The sequence below is a fragment of the Mesoplodon bidens genome, assembly GCF_964165515.1.
Source record: "Mesoplodon bidens genome assembly, contig: HAP1_SCAFFOLD_610, whole genome shotgun sequence".
Classification (NCBI taxonomy): domain Eukaryota; kingdom Metazoa; phylum Chordata; class Mammalia; order Artiodactyla; family Ziphiidae; genus Mesoplodon; species Mesoplodon bidens.
The window spans coordinates 53,455-79,774 of record NW_027672085.1 but is presented as its reverse complement, the minus strand read 5'-3'; the positions used below and the strand labels follow the sequence as shown (position 1 = coordinate 79,774).

At 38.6% G+C, this 26,320-nt stretch overlaps 1 pseudogene across 1 annotated transcript in view; it reads left to right on the top strand.

Annotated features, from left to right (window-relative positions):
- The window catches only part of LOC308610602 (ubiquitin-like modifier-activating enzyme 1), a 44,348-nt pseudogene extending 18,028 nt beyond the window's left edge, over positions 1-26,320 (top strand). Inside the window, exons 2-20 of the transcript in view lie at positions 9,642-9,776; positions 14,407-14,504; positions 14,591-14,737; positions 14,861-15,036; positions 15,156-15,260; positions 15,351-15,431; positions 15,762-15,917; positions 18,345-18,511; positions 18,634-18,830; positions 20,464-20,528; positions 20,750-20,945; positions 21,606-21,667; positions 21,790-21,976; positions 23,853-24,007; positions 24,106-24,198; positions 24,322-24,503; positions 24,790-24,890; positions 24,995-25,067; positions 26,184-26,320. The product of the transcript in view is annotated as a ubiquitin-like modifier-activating enzyme 1 (transcript). The remainder of the gene's footprint in view (positions 1-9,641; positions 9,777-14,406; positions 14,505-14,590; positions 14,738-14,860; positions 15,037-15,155; positions 15,261-15,350; positions 15,432-15,761; positions 15,918-18,344; positions 18,512-18,633; positions 18,831-20,463; positions 20,529-20,749; positions 20,946-21,605; positions 21,668-21,789; positions 21,977-23,852; positions 24,008-24,105; positions 24,199-24,321; positions 24,504-24,789; positions 24,891-24,994; positions 25,068-26,183) is intronic.

Sequence of the window (26,320 nt, the reverse complement as noted above, 5' to 3'; positions counted from 1 at the left end):
CTACATCTGCATCTTTTTTCCTGTGCTGCTCCTACCTTCATCAGAAACTTTTTTTTAGATTCCATATATATGTGTTAGCAAAGTGTTTTTTCTTTTTCTCTTTCTTACTTCACACTGTATGACACACTCTAAGTCTATCCACCTAACTGCAAATAGCTCAATTTAATTTCTCTTTATCTCTGAGTAATATTCCATTGTATATATATGCCACACCTTCTTTATTCATTCATGTGTCGATTGACACTTAGCTTTTTCCCTGTCCTGGCTATTGTAATTACACCTGTAATGAACTGTGTGGTCCATGACTCTTTTTGAATTATGGTTTTCTCAGGGTATATGCACAGTTGTGGGATTGTGGGGTCACATATTAGTTCTACTTTTAGTTTCTTAATGACCACCATACTGTTCTCTATAGTGACTGTAACAATTTACATTCCCATTAACAGTGCTGGAGGGTTTCCTATTCCCTACACTCTCTCAAGAATGTATAGTATATTGATTTTTTGATGACAGCTCATCTGACTAGTGTGAGGTAATACCTCATTGTAGATTTGATTTATATTTCTATAATGATTCATGCTCAACATGAAAGGTTGAGCAAACTTTCATGTGTTTTATTGCAATCTGGGTATCATCTTTGGAGAAATGTCTATTTAGGTCTTCTGCCCATTTTTGGATGGTTTGTGTGTTTTGGTTTACAGCTGCATGAGCTGTTGGTAAATTTTGGAGATTAATCCTATTTCAGTTGCTTCATTTGCAAATATTTTCTCCCATTCTGAGGGTTGTCGTTTCGTGTTGTTTATAGTTTCCTTTCCTGTGAAAAATTTTTGTTTCACTATGTCCCATTACTTTAATTTTGTTTTTATTTCCATTTTTCTAGGAAGTGGGTCAAAAAGAATCTTGCTGTTATTTATGTCATAGAGTGTTCTGCCTATGTTTTCCTCTAAGTGTTTGATAGTGTCTCACCTTACATTTAGTCCTTTAATCGATTTGTGTTTATTTTTGTGTATGGCGTTAGGGAGTGTTCTAATTTCATTCTTGTACATGTAGCCATTCAGTTTTCCCAGCACCACTTGTTGAAGAGGATGTCTTATTTCCATTGTATATTCTTCCCTCCTTTATCAAAAATAAGGTGACCATATATCTGTGGGTTTACCCCTGGGCTTTCTACCGTGCTCCATTGATCTATATTTCTGTTTATGTGCCAGTACCATACTGTCTTTATTACTGTAGCTTTTAGTATAGTCTGAAGTCCAGGAGCCCGATTCATCCAGCTGTTTTTCTTTCTAAAGATTGTTTTGGCTATTCGGCATGTTTTTTTTTTTTTTCCATACACACTGAATTTTTTTCTTCCTGTTCCCTCGAAAATGCCATTGGTATTTTGATAGGGATTGCATTGACTCTGTAGATTGCGTTATGTCATACAGTCATTTTCACTATGTTGATTCTTCAAACCCAAGAACATGGTATATATCTCCATCTCTTTGTATCCTCCTTCATTTCTTTCATCAGCATCTTATAGGTTTCTGCATACAGGTCTTTTGTCTACCTGGGTATGTTTCTTTCTATTCTATTTGTTGCAATGGTAAATGAGAGTGTTTCCTTAATTTCTCTTTCAGATTTTCCATCATTAACCTATTGGTATCCCAGAGATTTCTGTGCATTAATTTTGTATTGTGCTACTTTACCAAATTTATCGGTTAGCTCTATTCATCTTCTGGTAGCATCCTTAGGATACTCTATGTGTAGTATCAAGTCATCTGCAAAGAGTGACAGCTTTACTTCTTCTTTTCTGATTTGGATTCCTTTTATTTCCTTTTCTTCTCTGATTGCTGTGTCTGAAACTCCCAAATCTATGTGGAGAAAGAGCTGTGAGGGTGGACAACCTTCTCTTGTTCCTGATCTTAATGAAAATACTTTCGGTTTTTCACCATTGAGGATGATGTTTGTTGTGGGTTTGTCATATATGGCCTTTATTATGTTGAGGAAACTCCCCTCTATGCTTACTATGTGGAGGGTTTTTATCATATATTGGGTTTGAATTTTTTCGAAAATTTCCCTGCATCCATTGAGATGATCATATTGTTTTTCTCCTTCAATTGGTTAATATGAAGTATCACGTTGATTGATTTGCATATATTGAAGAATCCTTGTATTCTTGGAATAAACTCCACTTGATCATGGTGTATTATCCTTTTAATGTGCTGTTGGCTTCTGTTTGCTACCATTTTGTTGAGGATTTTTGCATCTATATTCATCAGTGATATTGGCCTGTAGTTTTCCTTTTTTTTATTATATCTTTGCCTGGTTTTGGTATCAGGGTGATTGTGGCGCCATAGAATTAGTTTTGGAGTGTTCCTCCCTCTGCTATATTTTGGAAGAGATTGTGAAGGACAGTTGTTAAATTCTCCAAGCCAGAAGGGACTGGCAGGATATATTTAAAGTGATGAAGGAGAAAAACCTGCAACGAAGATTAATTTTTTTTTCCTATAAGTGAGATTACACCATTTTTGTTTTTATTTGTCTGATTTACTTCTTAAGTACTTCTTACTTCTTCTTTCATCATACTTCTTCTCAACATCTCTTACTATTAGAGATGTTGACTTAACATAGTGCCCTTAAGGTGCACCCATTTTGTTACAAAGGCACCATTTTATTACTAGTATGCCTGAATATATTTTTATTGTGCCACTTTTATTTCCTGCCACACAAAATAACTTGCTGGGGCACCTTTCCTTTATCCATCTATTCAGGCTAAGTGTGTAGTTTTCCTGGTATGGCATTTGAGAATGATGGTGCAGTGTACATGGTATTCAGTTGTTTTTTAGAGTCGGCATTTTTCCTTCCATTTTATAAATAACCAAAGATTTTGTTCTGGATGATTTGGTAGTTCTAATTTTTGGTTTTATGAGAAACCTCCAAACTCTTTTCTAGAGTGGCTACACCAAACAGCATTCCCAACAAGAGTGTAAGGTGTTTCCCTTTTGTCATGCCTGCTGTCTTCTCTTTTTTGATAATAGCCAATCTAACAGATATGAGGTGATATCCCACTACTGAGGTTTTGCACTTTCCTTATGTATGTTGGATATTAGCCACTTCTAAGGTACGTGTTTGTAAATATTTTATACTATTCTATAGATTGCCTGTTAATTCTGTTGATTGTTTCCTTTATTATGTAGGAATGTTTCAGGTCAATTTCACTTCACTTAAATCTTGATTTTGTTGCCTTCTCTCCTGCTGTCATTGTCAAGAAATTATTGCCAAGGCCAATCTTGAGAAGTTTGTTCCTTATCTTTACTCAAAGGCTTTGAAACATTTAGGTCCTATCTTTAATACATTTTCCCCAATATTATTGAGATATAATTGACATATAACCTTGGTAATTATAAGGTACACAGCTTGATGATTAGACTTACATCTATATTGTGAAATAATGTGATAATAATGTTAGTTAATACTTCTATCACCTCACATAGTTACCATTTTTTTGTGTGTGCTGTAAGAACATTTAAGATCTCCTTTCCTTGTAACCTTGAAATATGCAATAAAGTGTTGGTAACTAAGTCACTATGCTGTAACTTAGATCCCAAGAATCTACATATTTTATACCAGGACATTTGTACTCTTTGACTCTCATCTCCTTATTTTTCCCAAACCCACACCTATTAAATACATATCAACTCTCTGTTTTGATGACCTCTGCCGTTTAGATTTAATAAATAAGTGGGACCACACAGTTTGTCTTTATGTCTCTGAATGTTTCACTAAGCATAATGCCCACAAGTTGATTTCATGTGGTCACAAATTGCAGGATTTTCTTTATATGGCTGTTTAATATCCATTGTGGTAATATATACAGTTCTTAATCCGTTTATTCATTGATAAACAGTTAGTGTCTATGCCTTGCATATTTTGGTAAATATTAATACAGTGAACATGGGAGTTCAAATATCTCAGTAAAGTAACTGATTTCATTTCCTTCAAATATGTATATTCAGAAATGGAATTGCTAGGTTATATGGTGGTATTATTTTTAGTACTTTGAGGAACATCCTAATTATTTTATGTAGTGGTTGTACTAAGGTATATTCCCACCAACAGTCTGTAAGTTTTCCCAGTTTTCTACATGCTTGACTACACTTTTCTGTCTTTTCCTTTTCATAATAACCACTAGGAAATGTGTGAGTTGACATCTCTTTGTGGTTTTATTTTGCATTTCTCTTACTATTACAGATGTTGAGCAAATGTTCATGAGTCTCTTGGTCATTTGTAGGTCTCCTATGAAGGTAGTATATCAGCTAAGGTGTTCAGCCCACGTTTTAATTAGATTATTCAGCTTTTTTTTAATTGAATCCTTTTATGTTTGGACATTAGTCCCGTAGCAGGCATGTTGTTGGCAAATCTTTTCTCCCATTCCATAGGAGAATTCTTATGCCTCCTGTTCAATGCCTCTTCACTCTGTTCAAGTTTCTTTTTGTGCAGAGGCTTTTAAATTTGATGTTGTCACACATGTTGAATTTTCCTTTTGTTCCTTCTACTTTTGGTATCATACCCAAAAGAATCATTGCTGAGACAAATGCCTTGGAGATAATTTTCTGTTTAATTCTAGGCATGTTGTGATTTCTGTTCATGTTGTGTTAATTTTTGAATCGTCTAAGATGGGTGTTCAATTTTATTCTTTTCTGTGTGGATATCCCGTTTTTCCAACACCACTCAGTGTAAAGTCTATTTTTACTCCATTGTTTATTCTTGTCGTCCTTGTCAAATGTTAGTTGACTGGACATGGCTGAGTTTATTTCTGGGCTGTCAGTCCTATTCTATTGGTCTATTGTCTTTTTTATGCTAATTTCACACTATTTCGATTACCATAACTTTGTATAATAGTTTGAAACCAGAAAGTGAGTTGCAACCAGCTTTGTTTATCTTGCTGAAAATTGTTTTGGCTATTTTCAGGTTCCTTTGTTGTTTTGTACAATTTTTAGGATTGTTATTCTATTTCTAGGAAAATTGCCATTGAAAATTTATTGGGTTTCAAATGAAACTATAGATGGCTTTAGGTAGTGTGAACATTTGTACAGTATTCATTCTTTCAATTCAGAAACATGGGATAAGTTTCTATTCACTTGTGTCTTCTTCAGTTTTTGTAAATGTCATATTTTTAGGTGTACAGATGTTTTTGTCTCCTTGCTTAAATGTAGTCCTAACATTTTATTGTTTTTGGTACTGCCGTAAATGGAAGTGTTTTATTTCTTTTTGTGTCTGCTATTTTCTTGTTAGTGTATACACATGCAACTAATTTGGTATTTTTGTTTCACAGCCAACAACATTACTGAATTTGTTTATTAGTTCTAACAATTTCATGCGGTTTTTGGTGGAGACTTTAGGATTTCCTTCATACAGCATATTTTATCGTCCAACAGAGGCATTTTTACTTCTTCCTTTCCACTTTTGATCCCTTTCTTTTCTTTTTCTTGCTTAATGCTACTGGCTAGGTATTCTAATATTATGTTGAATAGGAGTGGTGATAGTGGGCATTTTTTATTTGTTCCTGTCTGAGAAAAAATGTTTTCAGCTCTTCACCATGAATATGATGTTAGCTGTGGGCTTGTTAATATATGACCTTTATTACATTTAAAATGTTTCTTCGCTACACAGTTAGTTGAGAGCTTTAATCAAGAAAGTCTAAAAAATACTTTCAAACATTTCTTCTGCATGCTGTTCCTGTGGTTAATTAAAAGTATTGATTTTAATATGTTAACTACCCTTACATCCTAAGGAGTTATCCCACCTTATCATGTTGATCCTTTTAGTGTGCTATTGAATTTGGTTTGCTAGAATTTTCTTGAGAATTTTTCGATCAATATGTACAAGTATATTGGCCTGTAAGTTCTGCGTTTTTTGTTTGTTTTGTTTTGTGATTCCCTTGTTATATCTTTATCTGGCTTTGTTAATCAGATAAATGCTGGTTTTATAAAATGAGTTTGGAAATGTTTCCTCTTTTTTAGTTATTTGGTAGGGTTGGGAAGGCCTGGCAATAAATCTTCATTAAATGTTCAGTAGAATTCACCCATGAAATGATCTGATCCTCGACTTCTCTTTGTTTGGAGAGTTTTGAATACTGAATCAATTTTCTAATTCATCATTTGTATGATCAAGACATACTTTTTTTTTGTCTTCTTCGTGATGGTCTTGCAACATGGTACATTAGAGTTAGTGGAGATTTATGCATTTGTGTGACCCTGTTTTGTAGCTTTCTTTATTATTATTTGTATGCTAGGGTGTCAGTCACAATTTCTCCTCTTTCAATTAAAGTTTTATTTATTAAGTTCTTTTTTCTCTTCATTAGTCTAGCTAAAGCTTTGTCAATTTTATTATGCTTTACAAATACCAGCTCTTGGATTCAGTTTTTAAATAATTATATGATTATTGTTTTATTCATTTCCATTTGAAAATTTCATATTTCTTCCTTTTATTCTTGGAAATTAATTTGTTCCTTTTCCCTAGGCCTTCATGTATAAGGATAAGTCGTTTATTTAAGATCATTCTTTTCTCTTAATAAAAGAAGTTATGAATGCTAAAACTTCACTCTTTAGATTGATTATGCTACATCCCCAAAGTTTTGGTATGTTGTCATTTTTGTTTATGTGAAGGTAGTTTCAGATTTCCCTTTTGACTTCTTCCTTGACCCATAGATTTTTCCAGTGTGTGCTGTTTAATTTTACATATTAGTAATTTTTCACTTTTTCTCTTGTTACTGATTTCTAGCTTCATAACGTTATGATAAAACAGGATGCTCAATGTGGTTTTGATCTTCTTAAATTTGTTAAGGCTTGCTTTATGTACCAAGGCAGTGACTATCAGGGGGAATGTTCCATCAGCACTTAAGAAGCATGTGGATTCTGGTTCTGATGAATGGAAGTTCTCTATAAGTTTATTAGGTACCTTCTGTGTCTTTATTAATTTTCTAAGGTAGAAAGTGGGATAATATAGTTCCTTAGTATTATTATTTTTACTGTTGGTTTCTCCTCTCAGATCTCTTAATGGTTGATTTAAATATTTGTTTAATCATGCAACATTCAGTACATATATATTTACAATTATTATAACCTCTTGATAAATTGATCCATTATTATTTTATACTGACCTTATTTATCACTTCTGAACTACTGTGACTGAAAGTCTGTATTACATGAGATTGGGAGAGCCAGTCCTGCTCTTGTTTGGAAAGTGTTTGCACTATCAGTTTGTATTCCCACACCTTTAGCTTATGTGTGTCCTTAAAGTTAAAATGGCTCTTATAGAGAGCATATTCCTTTTTTTTAACACCTATATCGGAGTATAATTGCTTTACAATATTGCATTAGGTTCTGCTGTATATCAAAGTGAATCAGCTATAGATATACACATATTACCTTATCCACTCCCTATTGCATTTTCCTCACACCATCCCTATCTCACCCAGCTAGGTGGTCACAAAGCACTGAACTTATCTCCCTGTGTTATGCAGCTGCTTTCCACTAGCTATCCATTTTATATTTGGTAGTGTATGTACGTCTATATGACTATCTCACTTCGTGCCAGCTTATCCTTGACCCTGCAAGTGTTATCAAGTCGATTCTCTACATCTGCATCTTTATTCCTCTCCTGCCCCTACGTTCATCAGAACCTTTTTATTTTCTGATTTCGTACATAAGTCTTAGCAAACAGTTTTTTCTTTTTTCTTTCTGATTTACTTCACGAAATATGGCAGACTCTAAATCCATCCAACTAACCACAAAGAGCTCAAATTCATTTCTATTTATGTCTGAGTAATATTCCATTTTATATATATATGCCACACATTCTTTATCCATTCTTCTGTCCATGGACACTTAAGTTGCTTCCATGTCCTGGCTATTGTAAATAGACCTGTAATGAACTTTGTGTTCCATGACTCCTTTTGAATTATGGTTTTCTCAGGGTATAAGCACAGTAGTGGGATTGCTGGGTCATATGCTATTTCTAGTAGTAGTATCTTATGACCTCCATACTTTTCTCCGTAGTGACTGTAACAATTTACATTCCAAACAACAGTGCCAGAAGTTTCCCTTTTCTTCACACCCTCTACAGAATTTATTGTTTGTACCGTTTTTGTTGATGGTCATTCTGACTAATGTGAGGTGATACCTCAGTGTAGATTTGATTTACATTTCTTTAATGATTCATGATATTGGGCAACCTTTCATGTGTTTTATGGCAATCTGTATATCATCCTTGGAGAACTGTATAGTTAGATCTTCTGCTCATTTTTGGATTGTTGTTTGTGTTTTTGGTTTGGAGCTGCATGACCTGTTGGTAAAATTTGGAGATTAATCATTTTTCAGTTGCTTCATTTGCAAATATGTTCTCCTATTCTCAGGGTTGTCTTTTGGTCTTGTTTATGGTTTCCTTTGCTGTGCAAAAGCTTTTAAATTTCACTAGGTCCCATTTGTTTATTTTTGTTTTTACTTCCATTTCTCTAGGAGGTGGGTCAAAAAGAATCTTGCTGTGATTTATGTCATAGAGTGTTCTGCCTAAGTTTTCCTCTAATTGTTTGGTCATGTCTGACTTTACATTTAGGACTTTAATCCATTTGTGTTTATTTTTGTGTATGGTGTTAGTGAGTGTTTTAATTTCATTCTTGGACATGTATCCGTCCAGTTTTCCAAGCACCACTTGTTGAAGAGGATGTCTTATCTCCATTGTATATGCTTGCCTGCTTTGTCAAAAATAAGATGAGTATATGTGAGTGGGTTTATCTCTGGGCTTTCTATACTGTTACATTGATGTATATTTCTGTTTTTCTGTCAGTACCATACTGTGTTGAGGACTGTAACTTTGTAGTATAGTCTGAAGTGCAGGAGCCTGATTCATCCAGATCCGTTTTTCTTTCTCAAGTTTGTTTTCGTTATTCGGTGTCTTTTTATTTCCATACACATTGTGCAATATTTTCTTCTGATTCCCTGGAAAATGCGATTGCTAGTTTGATAGGCATTGCATTGAATCTGTAGATTGATTTGGGTAATATAGTCATTTTTACAATGTTGATTCTTCCAACCCAAGGACATGGCATATCTCTCCATCTGTATCACCTTTCATTTCTTTCATCAGCATCTTATATAGTGTTCTGCATACAACTCTTTTCTCTCCCCGGGTATGTTTATTCCTATTCTTTTTGTTGCAATCGTAAATAAGAGTGTTTCATGAGTCAAGAGGAGTTCAAGTTGTCTAAAAGCCTACATGTCATTTGTAGAAAGGATCTAAACTTCAGGTATACCCTGAGGTATGTCTTTGCATCTATGGCCCATGGTGCCATTTAGGGCATGTCTATTCTGGAGGGGACCTATACAGGTGGTGTTTAGGGACTGAGGGGAGGGATTTGGATGTCTCTTTGGGGGCATATCATTTTGCGCCAGGGCTTAGGAATATTTGGCAGATGGTCATTGGTGGCCATGTTTCGATAGCACATGGTATTTGCAATGTTCTCCAAAGGGAGGTGGATTTGGGTAAAATTGGAGATTTCTAATCAAGGCAGGATTTGAGGAATATTGTTTAAGTAAGGGTCCTAGTACAAGTGTTGGGATCTTGCCAGAATGACTTTTGTGACCCAAGTTCCATTATAGGGTCCTCCAAGCATTTGGAGATCTGTGTCAATAAGATTCGATTCATCGGAAATCACTTTTCTCGTAAAGATAGTCTTCAAATCAGGCTAAGAAAGGATACTGGAGATAGTCAACTGGGATCTGGAGAGAAACAGGGTACCATTAGGACTTCATTTTCTATAGTTTTACTACCATTCATGAACATATGGCGCCCTTCTTGTCAGGAATGGAGAAAGAACAGTTGTGCTGCTGGGACACAGATATTATCATGCAAAATTACATGCATTGGTTATTCATGAGGGAAAGTATAGTCCCAATTTAGAGAGGATCTATTTAGGACAGATGTACATCTATCATGAAGAGTATGGCCTTTGCTCATTCATGTACATAAACTATGTATAATTTTCCCTAACGGGTTACAGAGTTGTGAGCCTTGTGTCTAGCGAAGAAGTACATACTTCTGTATATGAGGAAGGGAAAGCCTTCTGGTCCAGTATGTCAGTTACCTGCAAAGTTTCTAAATGAAAAATCCAGCATTGTTCTCTCCCTGCTGTGTGATCACAGGCAATATCTTTTCAGCATCCATTGGTGGTAGGAAGGTGATGATAAGAAGAACAGCAAATACTTACATGATCTTTACAGTGTGGTGAATGTAAGTCTTTATCAGGTGTCATAATACACCAGGTAATTTAATAGTATTCCAGCTACTAATGTTAATTAGGTAGTATGTACTCTGTGTCACACTCTTTTTTATGCCCTTTATTCATATTTAGTCATTTAAACTCTACCAATGGGGAAAGTTACAATCATTATCCTCATTTTATAGATGGCCCAGAGAAGTGAGGTCCCTGTCTTCAGGTCACACAGCTGATAATCATGGAAAGAATTACTGGAAGGGTCCAACACTTCTCTTGTGCCAACTGCGGGCTGGAACACGAAAGGATCATTGTTTCTTCCTCAGAAAGGACAGCTAATGAGTTATGTCAGAAGATGATAGTGTAAGGCCCTCCAAAAATTCTTTACATTACAAACCTACAAAGTTGTCAGACTCAACTTTTTCAGAACTCTGGAAATTGACAAAATTTCACAGGAACTAGGGAAGTATTTACGTGTTTAAAAATGACTGAATCTTGGTAAGATCAGCAAGCTCTAGAGACTTTAAATGGTCACAATCCCATCCTCCTTTTTTCCAGCTTAATAATAGTACATATTGAAAGAGTATGCATTCCTTTTGCATCGAGTAGCCACCAGAAGGAGAAGAACAAAGTGAGAATTCTTTCAGAACCTCATCTCCAAAGATTTATCATTATCTGATGTGACTGAGATGTTCCTTGGAATTCTGCGTTTGCAAGACTGTATATATTTGACATAATTTGGAGGTCACCCAGTGCAGATGTACTTTAACCTGGGGAGTTGTCAAAATAATTATGGGGGCAGAAAGAAAGTTTTAAGAATTAATGCCAAGAAACATCCCAAATTTGATGCAAAACATCATTATACAGATTCGCCCAGCTAAACAAACGCAAAGCAGGTTAAACTCAAAGAGATCCAAGCAACACATATCATAAACTACTGAAAGCCAAAAACCAAGAGAGAATTGTGAAAGCACTGTGTAGCAACCCATGACATGTAAGAGATTCTCAATTAAGCCAAAAAAAAAAAAAGACTACTCATCAGACAACATGCAGGGCAGAAAACACTTCGATACATTCATAGTGCTAAAAGAAAAAAAAAAACTGTCAACCAAGAATTTTATATGCAGCAAGACCATCTTTTGAAACTGAGGACAGGAGTAGGACAATTCCAGATAAGCACAAAATGGAGAGGATTTATTGCTAACTATCTGCCCTACAAGATGAGATAATTCTTGGAGAGAGTCCAAACTAAAATGAAAGACACTTTGATGATAACTCAAATCCAGAGAAAGAAAGAACATCTGTAAAAGTAATTATATAGGTAAATATAGAGTATAATTTAAACGATTTTTTTGTTTGTATGATTGTAGTCTGAATAATAGTCCCCCAATATGCCCACATTTTAATCCCCAGGACATGTATGTTATTTTATGCAGAAAACTTTGCATATATGATTATATTAGAGTCTTCAGATGGGAAATGTTCTTGGGTTACCTTGGGTGGATCTAATCAAAATGCTTCTTATAAGAGGAATGAAGGAGATGTCGGTGACAGAGGACAAGTTAATGTGATGACAGAAGTAGATAATGAACTGATGTATTTGAAGGTAGTAGAAGGGGTTACTAGACTAGGAATACTAGCAACCACTAAGCAAAAAAAAAAAAAAAAAAAAAAAAAGGGCAAGGAAATACATTCTCCCAGCAGAGTCTCCAGATGGACCCAATCCTGCCAACATATTGACTTTAGCCCAGTAAAATGGATTTGGGACTTGTAACATGTAGTATTTTAAGAGAACAATTTGTAAAGTTTTAAACAATTGAATTCCTGAAAATGTGTTAAAGCAACAATAGTAAACAAATGCAGTTACTTTTTTCTCTTACCTGATTTAAAGCATTACTCCACAGGAAAAAAAAATTAATTGGTGCTGATGTAAAAAGTGTATAAAGATGTAATTTATGATAAGAACAACACAAGAAAAAGGATAAACTAGATAAAAGAAAAAATTCATATTTTGAAATTAAGTTGGTATTAATGTGAACTAGGTTGTTAGAAACTGTCAGTTTACATTATAACAACCTAATTCCAGAGCAACCACTAATAAAATGGCTCTAAAATGTATATAGTAAAAGAAATAACAAATAACCATAAAAGTGGTACACTAGAAGATGTCCAATTAAAAAGCAGATTGTCAGTATGGATTTTTTAAAAACATGACCACCTATATGTTGTTAAAGAGACAAATCTTAGTGTGAAACAAATAGATTTTAAGTAAAATGTTGCAAAGATAAGTCTCATGCCAAGAAAACTCGAAAGAGAGTTATAGTGACTATACTAACAACAGACAAAACAGATTTTAAATAAAAAAATGAGACAAAGGACAGTATATATTACTGTATTATTATATTAGATTAACAATATATTATTGATAAAAGGGTAAATCTGTTGAAATACACAAGAATTATAAACAAATGCTCACCTAACAAAAAAGTTCCAGATACCTGAATCAAAAACTTACAAAATTTGAGAGAGAGATAAATAGGTTCAACAGCCTATCCAAATGAATGACAAAACATATGATCACCAAGGGAAGAGAAGACCTAAACAAAACTATGATATAAACCGAGTGCACTTAACAGACATGTACACAACATTCCTCCCAAGAACAGAAGAATACAATTTCCTTTCACTTGAACTAGGAATGTTCTCCAGGATAGACTTCACGTTAGGCCATAAAACAAGTGTCAATAATTTAAATCACACCAAATTGTTCTCTGACCACAAAGGAAAGAATAATGGGCATCAGTAATAGGAGGAACTTGTGAAAACTTGTAAATATGTGGAAATTAAACAATGCATTCCTAAGTAATAAAAGAGTCAAACAGTGTCCAAGAGATATTAGAAAATACTCTGAAGTGAATGAAAATGTAAACACAACATACCAAAACATGGGATTCGGCAAAAACAGAGCACAGAGGAATATATATATATATATATATATATATATATATATATATATATATATATATATATATATATATATATATATATATATATATATATATATATATATATATATATATATATATATATATAATACATTATATACATTTGTATAGTTTTCGCCATGTCTCTTCTGCAGTTTATTAAATATTTATTAAATATGGGTTTATAGTTTTATGAAATTGGGAAAATTTCTGCCCACATGTTTTTTGAAAATATTACTTTCGGAGCTCACTGCCATATCATTATCTCTTTCCAGAACTCCAATTACATGAGTATTAAGGCACTTGACTTGTTTGACTTTCCCCCCCCACACACACCTTTTGTATTTTGCATAGTTTCTTCTACTTTGTTAAACTTCCTAATTTTTTCTTGTGTGTTAATTTGTTAATCACATCTGTTATGTAAAATCACAGGTCAAGAACATTAAAACATCTATTATAACTATATTTCACATTTCAAAGAAATTCCCAAGAAAGGGGTGGGCCAAAAGAGTTTTTGAAGAAATAATGGACCAAAAAATTACAAATTTAATGAAAACTAAAGCCACAGATGTTGCTGGTAAGTTTCTGGTAAGTGTTGATGGATGGAAGGTAATTGTGAATGTTAGCGTTTTGGAGTTGTGTTTTGTGTTCCTTTAATATTTTTGAGTCTGTTCTAGAGAAATTATGTAGTTGCCATCTGATCCTTTCAGGCCTTACTTCTTTTTCTCTAGAGTGGCATTTAGGCATAGAATACCTGTGTTGTCTGAAGAAATCAGCATTGTGTTTTCGTTTTTGATTTTGTTTTATGATGTACGATACATTATTTTTATTTCTTAATTGAAGTATAGTTGATTTAAAAATTAGTTACTTTTTGCTTTACAGCAAAGTAACTCAGTTATCTATATATACATTCTTTTTCATATTCTATTCCATGATGGTTTATCTCAGGATACTGAATAGATTTCTGTGTGCTCTACAGTAGTACCCTGTTGTTTACCCATTTTATATATAATAGCTTATATCTGTTAACTCCAAACTCCCACTGTATGGGGGAAGGTGTTAGGTGAGGAATAAGGTGGGAGGTTTTCATATTCCTGTTTTGATAGTGCTGTTGATCTTGGGAGGGAATGAATTGACAGATAACCCTTCATTCTTTTCATCCCCCAGGTCCCTACACCTTTAGTATCTGTGATACCTCCAATTTCTCTGACTACATCTGTGGAGGCATTGTCAGTCAAGTCAAAGTAACTAAGAGGATAAGCTTTGTGACTATGAGCAGGAGGGTGTGTTGTAGGGTTCCAGGCATCTCCACGATTTTACTTTTTTGGTTCTGATATCTTGTTCTTCACAGAAAACCTTGCCTACTTCACAGGCAGAGCCGGACTTTGTGATAACAAATTTTGTCAAGTATTCTCGCCCTCCTCAGCTACAAATTGGCTTCCAGGTCCTGCACCAGTTCCGTGCCCAGCATGGTCAGCCCTCTCGGCCCCACAATGAGGTAGATGGGTGGGCAAGCCAACCAGGTCCTTGAACCAAAGCTGCTCTATGCCTTTTCATCTACTTAGTTTTTCTACCTCTCCCTCTCCCCACAGTGGTGTGATTGTTCTTTTACTCCTTCCAGGGGGATGCAACAGAACTGGTGACCCTAGCACAGGCTTGAATTCTCAAGCTCTGCCACCAGTGCAGCAAAAGAGTCTGGATGAAGACCTCATCCAGAAGCCGGCTTATATGGCCCCTGGGGATCTGGCACCCATCAACTCCTTCACTGGTTGTGTGGCTGCCCAGGAGTTTATGAAGGTCAGCGTGAGTGGAGACGGACAGTGCTGGGCCTGGGCCAGGTTCCTTTCCAGCCCTGCTGCTTGCTTTCCAGCTCTGATTAACCAGCGATCACATTCTCTTTCTAACCGACTCCTCAGGGCTGCTCTGGAAAGTTTATGCCTGTTATACAGTAGCTGTACTTTGATGCCATTGAGTGTCTCCCTGTGGAAAAAGAGGCCTTTACAGAGGACACCTGCCTTCCAGTATGTGATTTGGGCCCATGGAGAAGACATTATTGTGGATCTTTTTAACGTGGCTTTTCCCTAACCCTCTCTTCCCTTCACATGACTCAGTGCCAGAACCATTATGATGGGCAGGTGGCTGTATTTGGCTCTGACCTGCAAGAGAAGCTGGGTAAGCAGAGATACTTCTTGGTGAGAGAACCTTGTGGTCAAAAGCTACCTTTAGGTCCCCTAGGCTCTGGCCACCTCTTCTGGAGTCTCCTCGTGGTGTACAAGGGATGGTGTTGGCTTGTACCCTCATCTCATCCCTCTTCCATTTTCTTCGCACCAGGTCCTTTATATCCTGGTCTTGTGCCTCTTTCTTTAGAGGACCATGGATTTTTATGGCACTGTGACTTAAATATGCAGTCATAGATCCTCTTACACTCTCTTGCCATCTGCAGGGGTAGTGAGGACTGAGGAGTGGTTTTGTTACCCAGTGACCCTAACCATCTTGTGTCTCTCTTCTTGGCCACCTCCCAGGTGGGTGCAGGGGCCGTTGGCTGTGAGCTACTCAAGACCTTTGCCATGACTGGGCTAGGCTGTGGGGAGGGTGTGGCAATCACCATTACAGACATGGACACCATAGTAAAATCCAATCTGAATCGACAGTTTCTGTTCCAACCTTGGGATATCAAGGTGAGTGGAATGGATATGGTATGTGGTTCAGCTTTGTTTTTCACTTTTCTCCTGTCTTTTTCTGGTTATCTGTCTTATTGCCTTTGGACTTTTTTTTTTTTTTGGTATGCGGGCCTCACACTGTTGTGGCCTCTGCCATTGTGGAGCGCAGGCTCTGGACCTTCAGGACCAGCGGCCATGGATCATGGGCACAGACGCTCCACGGAATGTGGGATCTTCCTGGACGAGGGCACGAACCCATGTCCCCGAAACGGCAGGTGGACTCTCAAGCACTGTGTCACCTGGGAAGACCACCTTAGGACTTTTTTGTGTGTCTCTTTCCTTCAGTTCTTATTTCTTTTCTCTACCACTCACTCTTTCTTCCAGGAGATATTTATTGAAAACTTATTACATCTTTCATTTGTGAGTTTAAACCTGTCCCCAGCCATCTTTTTTTTTCTTTGGTTTTTGGTTACGGCTAATGTGGAACTCTGGAAGCTAGATTATAGAGGGATCTATCTGGGGCGTCTCTGTAAAGTTCAGTGTTATTTTGCCTGCCCAGTGTTTATCTTTCCTTTCATTTTATCATGCAAATACTAGGTACTACTTAAGTAGTTAGAATATATAAGATAGCAAATGAAAGGTTTCTGCTTTTGTCTAGTGAGAAGACATAGTAAATGAGAGATTCTCTAATGCAGTGGAGGTTGGCAGCACTCTTTCCTCAAGTCCAAAAGATCACAACTCTTTTAAGAATACTAAGACATTATGTCCTTTTTATCCTCATTTTATCAGGTGAATGGGTAATTTTCCACTCTGTTCTAGGAGGCTGTCCATAACCCAAAAACACAGTATTTTCCAAATGACCAGACCAATTCATGATGATACAGAACTGTGCATTAACTAAAGAGCCATTCAAAATACAAAGAAAGACAGAGGGTATTGTTGTGGATCAGTATTTTACCTTTCAACTAAACTTTAAAGAAATATCGCTTGTCAAGTTTTGATATATATATAATTTTAAATATCAACAGTCATCTGAAAATGTTATTGATTTTTTTTTTCTGTGAGCCTGGATATCCCTGACATCTTTCAAGCAAAACATGTAATACATTAAAGTCAGTAAATAACGAAAATTCAGCTATCTTCTAAGACATTATATAAGTAAAATTTGTAAAACTGTAAATACAGATTGACTCCTGTCATTAACGCTTTGTATTGGAGTTTCTTTCATAGTGTTTGTAGTATATAATGGAATTATTCCATATTAATTAATTAATTTATTTATTTATTTTTGGCTGTGTTGGGGCTTCCTTTCTATGTGAGGTCTTTCTCTAGTTGTGGTAAGCGGGGACCATGCTTCATCGCAGTGCGCGGGCCTCTCACTAGTGCAGCCTGTCTTTTTGTGGAGCACAGGTTCCAGACGCGCTGGCTCAGTAGTTGTGGCTCTGGCCTAGTTGCTCCGTTGCATGTGGGATCTTCCAAGACCAGGGCTCAAAAACATTTCCTCTGCATTAGCAGGGAGATTCTAAACCACTGTGCCACCAGGGAAGCCCCTCCAATTTTAAATGGAGTAATAATATTTTAAAATGTTCTCAGATTAAATATCAAACGTAGGAAATCCTGATAGCTGTGCATCAGATAAAAAAGAAACCACAAACGTTGTTTTAACTTCATTTTGGACAACTGCTAGAGCAAATAATAAATACAATAGCACTGTATGTGGTTAGAACATAACAAGGTGAAACATACTGTGTAGGGGCAAGAATGAAAATCAAGATATAGAACTGGAAGTGCCATGAGAGGGTGGTTTGCAGTGTGGTAAAGGAAATCCACATTGGAAAGGTGGTATAACCGCAGAGAATTAAAGATGGTATACGAGAACAGGAAGAAATCTCAGGGAAGAGTATGCCAGGTGAAGTTAACAGTGTGAGCAAAACCCTGAGTTTGGAATATGACTGCTATGTTTAAGGAGTAGAGACAGAGATAGATCATGGTAAGAGAGAAGGTTGTCAAAGGAATAGGGACCAGCTCATTTCACCCTTAGTGAAAGTGGGAATCAATAGAGGGTTTTGCGGAGAGGAATGTGATCTGACTTGGATTTTCAGAGGATCCTTTTTGTTTTTGTAAGTTCAGAGGACCTTGGTTTTCTTTGCGTGAATGCACTCCAACTCGGGGTGCTAGTAACGAAAAACAGTGGATGTTCGGTAGACAAAAGAACAGATACTCAACCCATTGTCTCCTATTGTATCACTGTTTTCCTTTTTTATTCACGCCATTCCTCATTTGTCCCAGCCCAAGCTGTGTGGCATTTGTCATAGACCACAGAGCCTCCTGACCTCAGAGCCTAGGTCTTGTGCATCATTACTTAAATCAGTTTTCAGAACAGCTCTGTAAAGTTTTGTTGGGTGATTATGTGAATGACAGTTCTGTTTCTCCATCACTACCCAGAAATTGAAGTCTGATACAGATGCTGCAGCTGTGAACCAGATAAACGCACACATCCGTGTGATGAGCCATCAGAACTGTGTGGGCCCTCACAGAGAGCATGTGTATGATTGATAAATTCCTCCAAAACCTGGATGGTGTGGACAATGCCTCGGACAATGTGGATGCCCGTGAGTTTTGGGGATGGGTGAGGACGAGGCGAGAGTAATGTGTGTGTTTTAGGGAGTGTGTGTCACCGTGTCCTATCCTGATGTTATTTTCCCCACCCTCACCTGCTGCAACTTTCTCACAGGCACGTATATGGACTGCTGCTGTGTGTTGTACCGAAAGCCTCTTCTGGAGTCAGGCACACTGGGTACCAAGGGTAATGTGTAAGGGTTTATCCCCTTCCTGACAGAGTCATACAGCTCCAGCCAGGACCCTCCTGACAAGTCCATCCCCAGGTGCACACTGAAGAACTTCCCGAATGTCATCGAGCACACTTTGCAGGTGATCAGCCTTGCAGGGAGAAAGAGGTGGAACAGATATGTACTGGGACAGTGTCTCAGTTGCCAAACTCTTGTTATTCCGATGATGAAGCCTCAGTGTATGTAATATCTGCCCTCTCTTTAACTCTCCTTCACTCACTTTAAACCTAGGAGCCTAACGCTTTTCATAATGATTTCTTTAACTTGAAATTTTTATTTTGCAAGCATACAGGGAAGTATTATTTATACCATGTGAAATACTTTATGTGAGAAGTGTATATCTAAACGGTGAGGATATGTTTCTTTGTGTACAGGATACTATTTTGTCGTTGAACAAAATTAACTTAATATCATCTCTGCTAGTTATTTAGATATCTCTAATATTAAGTCCATATTTAGGAATAATTTTCTAATTGTTTCCCAAAATATGTTTAATAGTTTGTCAGCATAGTTGTGTTTATATAGTACACATACATACAAAAGAGCATAACTCTCATGTACATTGACAAAGTAAAAGCACCCCATTAACTGGTCCTCAGAACTTGGCCCTAATTACAGTCCCCTTTCAAACTACAAATAACCATCCTTTTATCAAAATGATTCTTAACCCAGTCTTTGAGGCTATGTTTAGGAAGTATGGGAACAGGAAGAAAATGAGCAGTAACAGTTCAGTCTGTCACTTTTCCTTCCAGAAGGGAAGAGTTTATACTTGTGGAGTCAGTTCAGTATGTGTCTTTCTCCCTTTCCATGCATCCCATGTTGGTGTGTGTGTGTGTGTGTGTGTGTGTGTGTAGATACAGAGAGACGGAGAAAGAGATGTGTTTTTGTGTGTGTGTTCATTTCTATACATATAAATCCTCTACTAGGTTATGGTTCTATTATTGTGTTTCTCTCTACCCAGTATGCAGAAAGGCCAATAAAAAGGATTTTAAAACTAATATACTATGTGCCCTTGGACTTAACCACTTCATGCTTCAGATTCCTTATCTGTAAAATTGGAATGACAGTAGTAACTCTCACAGGAATTCTGAAAAACATGTATACTTAATATGCCCTTGTGACTTTCAAACTAAGCTTTAAATGTGTACATGTTTGCTTATTTCTTATTAACTCCCTGAGGTGTAGTTTTACTGTTACAGTGTTTGTCTTTAAAATGAGGAAACACAAGTAAAGATATACCTGATTGTCACAAGACTGTGGCACAGCTGGCCTTTGAACCTGGATTTCGAGCATCAAGGTGCTCCAGATCACTTCACCAGTGACTATTTATCGACCTCCGAATTCACAGGGGTCAAACCTCTATCTTACTTTCTTCCCAGTCCCCAGAACCTGCATAGAGATCGTTCATGTTTTATTCTTGGTGTGAACTTTTTCTTGAATTGATGCATGACATACCTAGGGTAATGTGTACATCTTAATAAATTCTGCATGAATGTACACTTGTGTGTAAACCTCTTCCCAGATTAAGATCATAGGTTTTTACATTGAAGTGGTGAGGGCTTGACAAGTTTGACCAGACAGATTGGGAGGGTTTTCTTCCTCTGTTCTCCCATAACAGCCATGCTCTTCCTATTTGCTGTATTTCCTGATGGTGGTCCTAAGGCCTACAGAAACTTATTTGTTTCCCATAACCCACGTAGTGTTGATTTGCTCTGTCTGCCGTGGATGAGTTTGAAGGTCTCTTCAAGCAGCCAGCAGAAAACGTCAACCAGTACCTAATGTGAGTAATTCTGTCCAAATCCTCGCTCACCGTGTCTGCTGCCTGTCAGTCAAAGCATTCTGTAACCAGTGTAACACTTAGGACCTGGTCTACTTTTCAAATAATCTAATGATTCCTTGGGCCTTATACATTTGGGAGTCAGCACTGACTTTTCATGCTGTTAAGCTCCCTCTGGGATCACTGTGTAACTCTGAGTTTGTGTCCTCTCTAATTCTTGATAGGGATTCAAAGTTTGTGGAGCAAACACTGCACCTGGCAGGCATCCAAACCCTAGAGGTGCTGCAGGCTGTGCAGCTCAGCCTGGTGCTTCAGCGGCCACATACATGGGCTGACTGTGTGACGTGGTCTTACTAGCACTGGCACAACCAGTGCTCCAACAACATCAGACAGCTGCTGCACAGCTTTCCTCCGAACCAGGTATTACACTCTTCTGGGCTCCATTTGTCAGAATAGGCTTACTGGAAGCAGTTTGTTAAACGCTTTTGACATGGTTCATTGCAGTTCATCCATTTGTGGCAAGACCACCAAGTCCCAGAGATCTCATTAAATGGTTAAGTGAGTGATTTTTGAAGTCAAAGACCTGTTCCTCCCAACCTCTCTCCTCTACCTGCCCAGCCCTGTTCTCTCAAGCAACATACTTGGTACCTATTCCCTTAGATATGACATGAGTCATTCCAGATTCCCTGTCAGGGCTATAGAGATTGTAGAAGAGAAATTTTGGTGTTAAGAGCACAGGACCTAGGTGGCTTCAAGTCTCAACTGCATTTGATATTGGGACTAATCATGTATTTTCTCTCTGTGCCTTAGTAGCCTCATGTAGGAAGTTGGAATAATGGTGACCTAATTTCATGAGAGTTCTATGAGGGTTGATTTATATTTACTAAGTTAATAAATTAAATATGTTACTACACGACTGGCAATCCATAAAAGTTTCATAAATAGCTCTGTGTCTGGCACAAAGGGAGTGCCCAGCGATATACTAATTTGGGACTTCCGGGCTTGAAAATGAGGAGTCACAATTATGAGAAAGACCTCTCCTCTCAGGTCCCACTCTCCCACATCTTTCTGTTTTCCTAGCTTACAAGCTCAGGAGCCCCTTTCTGGTCTGTGCACAGCCGCTCATCTTTGATGTCAGCAATGAAGTCTCCTCCCTCAGGTCTCCTACAGTCGGGTCAAATGTGGGTACGTGGATGGGAAGGAGGCTGCAGCTCCTAAGGTGAGTACTGATATGCTTACCCCTCCATACCTTGCCTTCTCTTAGCCCCTGCATCTGGACTAGGTGATAGCTGCTGCCAACCTGTTTGACCAGGCCTATGGGCTGAGGGGCTCTCAGGACCGAGCTTCTGTGATCATACTCATTCAGTCTGTGCAGGTCCTTGAGTTCACCCCAAAGTCTGGTGTCAAGATCCATGTTTCTGACCAGGAGCTGCAGACCACTTCGTGTGTTGGTGAGGATGTTTATCTAGTTGGCCTAGAGCTAGCATCCTACTTATCACCTACCTATGCAAGCCTCCCCTGTACTTGTGTTTTGCCACTGGCTCTGCTCTGAGATCTCAGGCCTGAGATTAATCCACACTGTCCTTTGGTCCTTGCTTCTTCCAATTTAAAATAAGGTTGGTTGGTTGAGGCAAGTTCTCTGATGCCCTACTACTTTGTTCTTCCCACTGTTTCTCCCTCAGGTGCACCAGTTGTCCAGCTCTTTTCTGTGTGTATGTTTGCTTTGTTTTGTTCTTTCTCTGTTTCTTTTTGTGTCCATATGCAGGGACAAATGGATATGATCTTTACCAGTAGGCTCTCTGCCTTGATTTCTTCCTTGATTCATTTCATTATAGATCTCCTCATCCACCTCCCCCCTTCTTTGGTATGCCTGTTTACCCTATTGTTATTTATTTATTTACTGATTTATTTATTTATTTAGGCTGTGTTGGGTCTTCGTTTCTGTGTGAGGGCTTTCACTTCTTGTGGCTCACGGGCCTACTTGCTCTGTGGCATGTGGGATCTTCCCAGACCAGGGCTCGAACCCGTGTCCCCTGCCCTGGCAGGCATATTTTCAACCACTGGGCCACCAGGGAAGGCCTAACCTATTTTTAACCTCCATATATCTTTCCTCATCTCCCTCTCTAGATAGCCCTCCTCATCTCTCCATCTCTAACTACCCCCCAACTCAAATTTCCCCCCCTCTACCCTATTCTGTCTCATGCTCTGTAAGTCTTCCTCTACATTTCATCTTCTTTGTATATATCCTTCAATTTCTTCGTCTGTATATCTCTCCCCTCCTGATGTATCCCCCGCATTTCCCTTCCGAAATAACTACTCTCTCATGCTCCTCTTTGTATATTTTCTTTATTTATCACCCTACGTGTCTCCCTTTCAGGTGTTTTGAACTTTCCCATTCTCTGAACGTTCTCATAATCTTCACATTTATCCTCCTTGGTCTCCCTCTTCAGATTTTTTCACGTCTCTCCCATTTCATATTACTCTCTTCTTGGCTGTCTGTACACTTTCCCCCTATGTTCCTTTCTGTATCTCTTATCCCTCTGTCTCTTGTTTTCCCTCGTATCTTCCTTCATGTCTCCCCATCTCTCTCTATGTCTTTCTCTTGAAGTATGTTCTCATTGACTCCTTTTTTTTTTAATTGTGGTAAGAAACACAAAGGATTTACCATCTTTAAATATAGTAGACTTCCAGTTTGGAAGGCTTAATATTTAATGGAATGGATTTTAAGGCTTAATATTTCATTGGATGGATAGATCACATTTTTCTGTCCACTCATTCAGCAGTGAACAACTTCTGTGCTTTCACCTCTTATCTGTCATGATTAACGCTGCTGTCTATATCCTTTCTTAGTGGCTTTACCTGTTGCCCTCAGTGTCTCTACATATCTCCATGTCCCACACACCTGTCTACCTTTTTCTTTTCTGACATGTTTTCTGCCCTATCTTTCCCCCTTCTTTTCTCTTTCCCATGATGTCTCTCCTTTTCAAATCCTTTATCTGCCTGAACATCTCTGCCCCACCCTGGATTCCTGCTGGCACCTCAGACCGTGAACAGGGATTTAACATGTATCTAAGGACTAACGTGTACTTCCTCCCTTTCCGCAGTGGATAATCACCTGCAGGAGCTCAAGCCATGCTGACCAACCAGAGAGCCTCCCTGGGTTCAAGATCTGCTGTGATGGGGACCTCAACCGTGTATGAGAAATGGCTGAGCCACCCTAAGTTTTTTGGGGATTACAGGCCTGACTGTAATTATGTTGTTGTTGTTGTTGTTGTTTTCGGTACGTGGCTTTCTCTCTCTTGTGGGCTCTCCCATTACTGAGCACAGGCGCCGGATGTGAAGGCTCAGCAAACATGGCTCCTGTGCCCAGCCGCTCCCTGGCATGTGGGATCTTCCCCGACTGGTGCACGGACCCGTTTCTCCTGCATCGGATGACCCAAGTATCTTTTGTGGTCTGGGCTAGTATTTGGCTGGTCTGGCAGGTAATTGAGGTGAATATACCTCAGTTCCCAGTATCCAGGAAAACTTTTTCTCCTTAACTCTGTCTCTCCTGTTCTTCCTCTGTCTCCACTCACAACAGGATGATGACAGCAACTTTCCTATGCATTTCATTGTGGCTGTATCGAGTCTCTGGGCAGAGAGCTATAACATTCCCCCTGCTGACCGGCATAAGACTACAATAGTCTATACCTAACCTTGCATCCTTTTCCAAGTTTAACTCTGCCACATTTGAAGTCTTCTGTAGACCTTGAACGTCTCTAACAACTACGTCTTCTCATCACCTTCTGTATTACAGATCAAGCTGATTGCAGGGAAGATCATTCCAGTCATAGCAGCTATAGTTGGCCTTGCAGGTCTGGAGCTGTACAAGGTAGTTCAGGGACACCAACAGCTTGAGTCCTATAAGAACAGCTTCATCAACTTGGCCCTTCCTTTTTTTTCCGTTTCTCTGAGCCCCTTGCCCCACACCATCACCAGGTAAGGGCTTGCTTATATAGAATCCTTTGGTGTTGCCCATCAGTGATTGATGCTATGTGTGTGTGTGCATGCGTAGAAGTTGTGTGTATCTTATTTCGGTAGAACTGGCTCTAGTTTTCATCATACCTGGTGAGAGGCTTTTTTAATTTTGTGTATCCTTTGTTCATTGTTTGAACCTGTGCAAAGTAGGAATGGAACTGGCATGTTTGTGAAATGAAGAGGAGCGTATGATTAGGGCTTGCTCCCATTTTACTCTTGGTGCTTTACTCTGTGCTTTGTCCCATAATACTACAACCAGCGTGGTCACTGTGGGATTGCTTTGAGGTACAGTGGCTGCAGCCTAATGGTGAAGAGATGCCCCTCAAGCAGTTCCTTGACTATTTTAAGGTAAGACCCTTTCACTCACTGCACCTGTGGTGGTGGTTGCCCAGGTTACTGGTACTGTCCATCCCAGTGACCCTGTTGCCCCTCCTCGTTTCCACCCTCTTCAGACAGAGTACAAGTTAGAGATCATCATGCTGTTCCAGGGTGTATCTATGTTCTACTCCTTTATCAAGACAGCAAGTAAGATCAAAGATCAACTCAGGCTTGAGTTGGGTCAGTGTGCAAACAGAAACAGGTCCTGCCTGGGGTGGGAAACATCAGCTAGCTATGCAACTCATCTTCACTGTTCTCTTAACTTTGTCTCTGTAAGTCTTTCCTCTCTGTTTACTTCACAGACTCTCTTTCTCCTCACTCCAGGATGTCAGCAATAGTGAAACGAGTATCAAAGCAAAAGCTGGGACACCACATTCAAGCACTGTTTCTTGAGCTGTGCTGCAACTAGAGCGGCAATGATTTGGATGTCCCCTATGTACGATACACCATTCGCTATTCCCTCTACACCCATCTACCTCATTCTCAGTCAAATCAATCTATTTCCATTTCTCTTATAGTTGTCGCAAATGCTGAGCCTTAAGTTCTTCTGAGGACTTTTTGTTGTTGCTGCTGCTTTCTACTGTTTGGAGTTGGAATTCTTAATAAAGAGTTATTAATCCAAGTGTGTCATATCCTTCTTTTGTCAAAGGCCCGTACCCTGCTGTCTGTGGGAAAGACCAGCCTTTCTTTAGCTCTGTAGGTTCAGGTGATAGTATGAAAGGCTCAGCCCCTCCCACCAGCATGGAATTTGCCTCACATCCAAGCTTATGAGAAAAGATTAAATCCAACTGTTCTGGTAAACCATTGGTTTGCTATTTTTTCCTTTGTCCTCTCTGTTTAAAAAGAAATAGAGGGGGAGTTCAGGAAGATGGCAGAAGAGTAAGTCACGGAGATCACCTTCCTCCCCACAGATGCATCAGAAATACATCTACACGTGGAGCAACTCCTACAGAATACCTACTGAACGCTGGCAGAAGGCCTCAGGCCTCTCAAAAAGCCAGAAACTCCCCACGTACCTGTGTAGGGCAAAAGAAAAAAAAAGAAAAAAACAGAGACAAAAGAATAGGGATGGGACCTGCACCAGTGGGAGGGAGCTGTGAAGGAGGAAAGGCTTCCATACACTAGGAGCCCCTTTGTGGGCGGAGACTGCTGGTGGTTGAGGGGTGTAGCTTTGCAACCACATAGGAGAGCACAGCAACGGGTGCGGAGGGCAAAGCAGAGAGGTTCCCACACAGAGTATCGGTGATGACTGGCACTCACCAGCCCAAGAGGCTGGTCTGCTCAATGGCCGGGGCATGCAGGAGCTGGGAGCTGAGACTCGGGCTTGGGTCAGAGCGCAAGGAGAGGACTGGAGTTGGCGGTGTGAACACAGCTTGAATGGGTTAGTGCAGCACGGCTAG